At 46.6% G+C, this 6,579-nt stretch overlaps 1 long non-coding RNA gene across 1 annotated transcript; it reads right to left on the bottom strand.

Annotated features, from left to right (window-relative positions):
- Nucleotides 1-498: 498 nt before the first annotated feature.
- On the bottom strand, nucleotides 499-6,046 carry LOC307201124. The gene is made up of 3 exons (XR_013832563.1): nucleotides 5,977-6,046; nucleotides 2,770-2,909; nucleotides 499-525 (listed from the first exon to the last, which is right to left on the bottom strand). It is a non-coding gene; the product is annotated as an uncharacterized lncRNA (long non-coding RNA).
- Between the last annotated feature and the right edge of the window lie 533 nt (nucleotides 6,047-6,579).

Here is a 6,579-nt window from a genome sequence, read left to right on the forward strand (position 1 = left end):
AACAGCCGTCCTCTCGTACAAGAGACGGAATGGAATGTTAGCTGATTATTGATAGTTATAAGAATTTTCTATAACGACATCAGATACTGATTTTAGTGTAGTGCAATTTTTTTTTTAATTTTAATCTTAATCTTAAACTTTTCTTATGAATGGCTGATATTTGTCCTTGTGAGTTGTAAACTGTGCTATACTACATGTGGCTTGTACGAGTCCGCTGTTTTATTTGATTTGTTTTGTTGTGTTGTGTTTCATGATGGGCGTAAAGCCGACTAAACATTTTGATTTGATTTGAAGCCTGTCCAATAGTGGTGGAGTGGCGTAGATGAGTGTGGAGTCTTCTTTTGCCTCAAGGTGCAGGTACTCTGTCTGATTAGATGAACTGCTTCTGTAGATATCTGTATATATATTGAGCTCACAATAATAAATACTGCACTAAAGAACCTGGGACTCTGAGCATTCCACTAAAAGTGCCACGAGGAATTTATGACAAGGACTTACCTTGTTGTGTCCAGGCTTGGATGTCTTCTGCTGGGAATAAAATGAAGAAAAGTGTCATGTTTCTTGTCTAGAGAACAGTTGCCATCTATCTGCCACTTGTCTTCTCTAAAAAGAACCCACATGCCTAGAAATAGACTTCTTGCAAAAATCATTTGGAGTAAAATCTATTGCAATCAATTCTTCTTCTTTTTTAAAGTAACACTCCAAAGAAGATTCAATAAATCCTCTGGACTGGGAGACACACCATTCATTTAAAGCACTTTGTTTCTTGCCATGAACAAACAGAATCTAGGCATTGTGGCTATTACTATTATTTATTAAATTTCTGTACTGCCCTTCATCCGAAGATCACTGGGCGGTTTACAATATAAAAACTCAAAAATACATACCATAATAACAAACAGACAATACCACTCCCAGTATGATTATTTATTAAATTTTCTGTTGCAGAAAGTATTTGCTTGCCTGCTCTGCCAAATGCCCAGGCCTGGCAAATTAACTGCTCTTGAGAGCGAAGAGGAAATATTGGCCATATCAGGCACAATACAGTCACAAAAACTTTTACTGCACAATATCGGATTCTCAAACGTTCCCAGATATCGGGAACGATCAGTTGCAAAAGTTAAAGAAAAAAAACATGCAACATTTCCTGGGGTCCAAGTCACCCCACCAAATCAAGTTCATGGATTGGTTCTTCTTCCGGTCTACAGATCCTGCACTGGTCGCCTTCTCTGCTTCCCCAAATTTGCCTGGTCCTCTTTTCAAGCCCCACCAGGAGAAAGTCGTCTCTTGCATCTGCAAATAGGACCTTCCTCCAAGCTGGGCTCCCAATAGTTCAGGCTGAGGCAAACACGGCCCTCCAGCTGTTTGGGGACTCCAATGCCATCACCCCTGACCCGCTGGTCCTGTTTGCTAGGGATGATGGGAGCTGTAGTCCCAAAACAGCTGGAGGGCTGGATTTGCCTTTGCCTGTGATAGTTCATGGCAGTTCTCCTTCTACATGCTCCCACCAGCCCCAGGCAGCATATGGTCCAGAACATTTAGAGGGCACCAGGTTGGGGAATCCTGGTTCACGCTGCGCAACATCAGACCAGGGTGGCTAAAAATCAATGACCCCCTTTTTTTAAAATGGATTTCTTTGATTTAAATCACATTTTTAAAAAAATTAATTTGGATTTCTAAAATAAAATGCTTTTGGAGGAAAAATCTTCCGAAATATATATTTCTTTTTACGTTGCATTATAGTCCAACGGCTATTCACTGGGAAGTAAGGATTTATATTAAGTTTTTCATATATGCTAAAATTCATTCTAAGAATTTAAAAAAAAAAAAGTTAACCACATCAGTTAACAAACATGGATATATATGCTATAATGTTATTGTTTTAGTTAAATAAATTATTTAAATTCTAATTAAGAAAATGGTTGTTTTTCTTCCAATAAGGTACAGCAGAAAAGTTGTCCAAATATACAGTGGTAGCTCAGGTTAAGAACATAATTCTTTCCAGAGGTCCGTTCTTAACCTGAAACTGTTCTTAACATGAAGCACCACTGTTAGAGGTACCGGTTGGTTGCTTGAGAGCAATCAGGAAATATGGCTCAAGAGTCTGTTTTCCAGCTTTCTTCTTAGTGATCAAAACCTTTAGAATGCAGAGCACCTCTATTCCATGTCTTGCTCATTCACGGGCAGAATCTGAGAGTGGGCGGCCCTTCAGCCTTCCCCAGCAGAGTAATTTCTTGGGGCCCAGTCTGCGCCTCCCCTCTCTGCGCGGAAACCTACTGCGCAAGGAAGGCTTGGGTAATGGGGGACCCCCCTCCTCCCCGCTTTGCTCAGGCAAGGTGTCCTGGCACCGCCTTGCCTCCTCCGACCCCTGCATCTCCTCTCCTTTCTCCACTGAGGAAGTGCTGCTTCCCACGATCTTTGGGGGCTCTCTGTAATCCATCCGGCTTTTCCCCTCTCGCCCCTGAGCCGATGGCAGTTCTTAACCCGAGGTACTATTTCTGGGTTAGTGGAGTCTGTAACCTGAACCGTATGTAACCTGAAGCGTCTGTACACAGTTAACTTATTATACCCCACAATAATTTCATAATTATCTGTCTATGCATTCCTAACAGTATAACCAAATCAGTAGTAAAAACTACTCTGGAAATTTATTATTCCCAAAATGAAACCTTCATCTGGTTGTAAATATTAAGATTATACAAGCAAGAATGTAAAAATATGCTTTAAATCGATTTGATTTCAATCAAATCCACCCTGCATCACACACACCTGGGGAGGTGGCTGGAGGTGTTGGAGGATGGTCTCCAAAATCTCCCTTTCATCCATCATCTCCAAAGCTTCTCTGACGGTTCTTCCTCCCAGCATTTTCTTACCCACCAACAAGTACTCTAAGTTTTCATCAGAGAGTTCTTCAGAAAGAAAGAGAGAGAGAGAGGTGAGTAAATGAGGCGGATGAGAGGGAAAGGTACCGTGTTTATCTATGTATAACACGCCCCCATGTATAAGACGCCCCCTATTTCTGGGCACTCAAAATTTAGAAAACGGGGGCAGATTGCCAAGACTTGTTAAGCTTTTTTGGGGAGGGGTTGCCCAGAGTGGTTGAGCTTTTTTGGGGGGGAGGGAGCCATTAATCAAATTGCACAATTGCAGGCAGGCATCAACCACCAAGTCACCTATCGTCTGCCAGTTGACAACAGCCCTTTCCACAGCAAAGAAATCATAGCTGGGAATCTCTTCCTGGCGGCTACAATCAAGCGCCCGTCCCCCCTCAGCACTCCCCCTGTAGAAGAGGAGCCCCAATTTGACACTTGATTTGGGGGGGTAAAAAACCTCGTCTTATACATGAGAAAAGACGGCAAGTTCTTTCTCAGTGGGCTTCTCGCCTGTTGCAATGAGCGGGTGCATGCCATATCTGAACAGGGATCATAGAACTGTAGCGTCTGAAGGGACCTGCGGGGTCACCTAGTCCAACCCCCAACAATGCAGAACAGGGGCAGCCACCCGGAAGTCCCTGCTCCATGTTACACGCCTCTGAACAAGGAGGGGGGGATGGGGGGGGACTTCCACCCAGACATCAAGGAAACCAAGAGAGACCCTGACCTTGTATCATAATAATAATAATTTATTATTTATACTCCGCCCATCTGGCTGAGTTTCCCCAGCCACTCTGGGCGGCTCCCAATCAAGTATTAAAAACAATACAGCATTAAATGTTAAAAACTTCCCTAAACAGGGCTGCCTTCAGATGTCTTTTAAAGATAGGATAGCTACTTATTTCCTTCACATCTGAAGGGAGGGTATTCCACAGGGTGGGCGCCACCACCAAGAAGGCCCTCTGTCTGGTTCCCTGTAACCTTACTTCTTGCAATGAGGGAACCGCCAGAAGGCCCTCGGTGCTGGATCTCAGTGTCCTGGCTGAATGATGGGGGTGGAGAGGCTCCTTCAGGTATACTGGACCGAGGACGTTTAGGGCTTTAACACTTTGAATTGTGCTCGGAAACGTACTGGGAGCCAATGCAGATCTCTCAGAACCAGTGTTATTTGGTCCCGGCGGCTGCTCCCAGTCACCAGTCTAGCTGCCGCATTCTGGATTAATTGCAGTTTCTGGGTCACCGTCAAACGTAGCCCCACGTAGAGTGCGTTGCAGTAGTCCAAGCGGGAGATAACTAGAGCATGCACCACTCTGGTGAGACAGTCTGCAGGCAGGGAGGGTCTCATCCTGCATACCAGGTGGAGTTGGTAGACAGCTGCTATGGATACAGAAGTAACCTGTGCCTCCATGGACAGCTGTGAGTCCAAAGTGACTCCCAGGCTGCGCAGGGGCACAGTTACCCCATTCAGGACCAGGGAATCCCCCACACCCGCCAGCCCCCTGTCCCCCCAAAACAGGACTTCAGTCTTGTCAGGATTCAACCTCAATCTGTTAGCCACCATCCATCCTCCAACCGCCTCCAGGCACTCACACAGGACCTTCACCGCCTTCACTGGTTCTGATTTAAAGGCGAGGTAAAGCTGGGTGTCATCTGCATACTGATGAACACCCAGCCCAAACCCCCTGATGATCTTTCCCAGTGGCTTCATATAGATATTAAAAAGCATGGGGGAGAGGACGGAACCCTGAGGCACCCCACACGTGAGAGCCCAGGGGTCTGAACACTCATTCCCCAACACCACTTTCTGGGCACGGCCCAGGAGAAAGGAGCGGAAGCACCGTATAACAGTGCTCCCAGCTCCCAGCCCCTCTAGATGGTCCAGAAGGATGTTATGGTCGATGGTGTCAAAGGCCGCTGAGAGATCCAGCAGAACTAGGAAACAGCTCTCACCTTTGTCCCTAGCCCGCCGGAGATCATCAACCAGTGCGACCAAGGCAGTTTCAGTCCCATGGTGAGGCCTGAATCCCGATTGGAAGGGATCCAAATGGTCCGTATCCTCCAGGCATGCTTGGAGATGTTCGGCAACCACCCACTTAACCACCTTGCCCAAGAATGGTAAATTTGAGACTGGGCGATAGTTGGCCAAATTGGCTGGGTCTAAAAAAGTTTTTTTAAGAAGCGGTTTAATGACCGCCTCTTTCAGTGGGTCTGGGAAGGCTGCCTCACAGAGAGAAGCATTCACTACCCCGCAGAGCCCATCGCCCAGCCTTTCCCGGCTCGTTTTTATCAGCCAGGATGGGCAAGGATCAAGGAGACAGGTGGTTGGTTTCACTTGTCCAAGCAGCCTGTCCACATCTTCGGAGGTAACAGATTGGAATTGATCCCATGTAACAGGACTAGACAGAACTAGACAGTGCTACTCTCCCGCCCTGTCCCTGCTCCCACGGTGGAGTCTACCTCCTTCTGAATCTGAGCGACTTTATCTGCAAAAAACTTTGCAAAAGCACTGCAGGAGATCTTGGGGTCCCTACCAGGCCCTGGTGGTGCAAGTGGTTCTGATAGATTGTGAACCACCTGAAAAAGTCTCCCGCTGCTGTTTTCTGCATTGCCACTTGGTAGGCTCGACGTTGAGCTCTAGCCCGTGTCCAGTCTGATTCAGAGTTTTCCGCCACCAGCGCTCTAGCCATCTCAACGATGGTTTCATCGTCCTCAGCTCTGGAGAAAACCATGGGGCTGTCCAGGCTCCATGCAATCAGAGAGGGCGCTTCGGAGCCAGACAGTCAATAGCCCTGGTTAACTCCGCATTCCAACGGGCCACCAGGGAATCAGCCAAGAGGCCACCAACTTGGGATAAAACATCCCCTACCGCTCTCTGGAAACCAGTTGGATCCATTAAGTAGCAGGGGCGGACCATCCGAATCGGTCCCACCTCCCTGCAGAGGGGAAGGGTCGCGGAGAAGTCCAGTTGCACCAGGAAGTGATCTGACCATGGCACTTCTTTTGTTTCGCTTTTAGTTAGTGTCAGATCACCAACATCCGTAGAGGTAAACACCAAGTCTAAGGCCAAGGGGAACCCAAGAGGGATCTGGTTCTGCCTACTCACCTGGGAACGCTGGCCCAGAGTCCTCAAGGCTCTTCTTTTTTGAGGGCCGCTGCTGGCTTGGGTCTTGCTTCACCAGCCCTGGCAAGACTAGGGGTCTGGCCTCTGCCGGTCTGGCCTCTGCCGCTGATGGGGTAGGCTTTGCCAATGCCGGCAGTAGGGCAGGGGCCTCGTCCTCATATGAGGGATAGATCTTTTGATTTCTCCTCCTGCCCTCTGTGGCTGATGTTGAAGGCTTTGCCAATGCCGGCAGTAGGGCAGGGGCCTCCTCCTCGTATGAGGGGTAGATCTTGTTCTTCTTTTTTCTTTTTAGAAAAAAAGCCATCCTGCAAGATGCAAAAAGATTAGGAATTATTGGGAAATGATATATAATGAATTGAAAAAACTGTTTAAAAAGACTTTTGTTAAGAAACCAGAAGCATTCCTTCTAGGAATTTTAGACCAAGATGTAAAAAAAGAAAATTGGAAATTATTTATGTATGCAACAACAGCAGCAAGAATTTAATTAGCACAAACTTGGAAGACAGAAGAAATACCAACGAAAGAACAATGGCAAGGGAAACTTATGGAATATGCAGAACTGGCAAAACTAACAGAAAAATTACA

The sequence above is a fragment of the Podarcis cretensis genome (assembly GCF_951804945.1).
Source record: "Podarcis cretensis genome assembly, chromosome: 13".
NCBI classification, from domain to species: domain Eukaryota; kingdom Metazoa; phylum Chordata; class Lepidosauria; order Squamata; family Lacertidae; genus Podarcis; species Podarcis cretensis.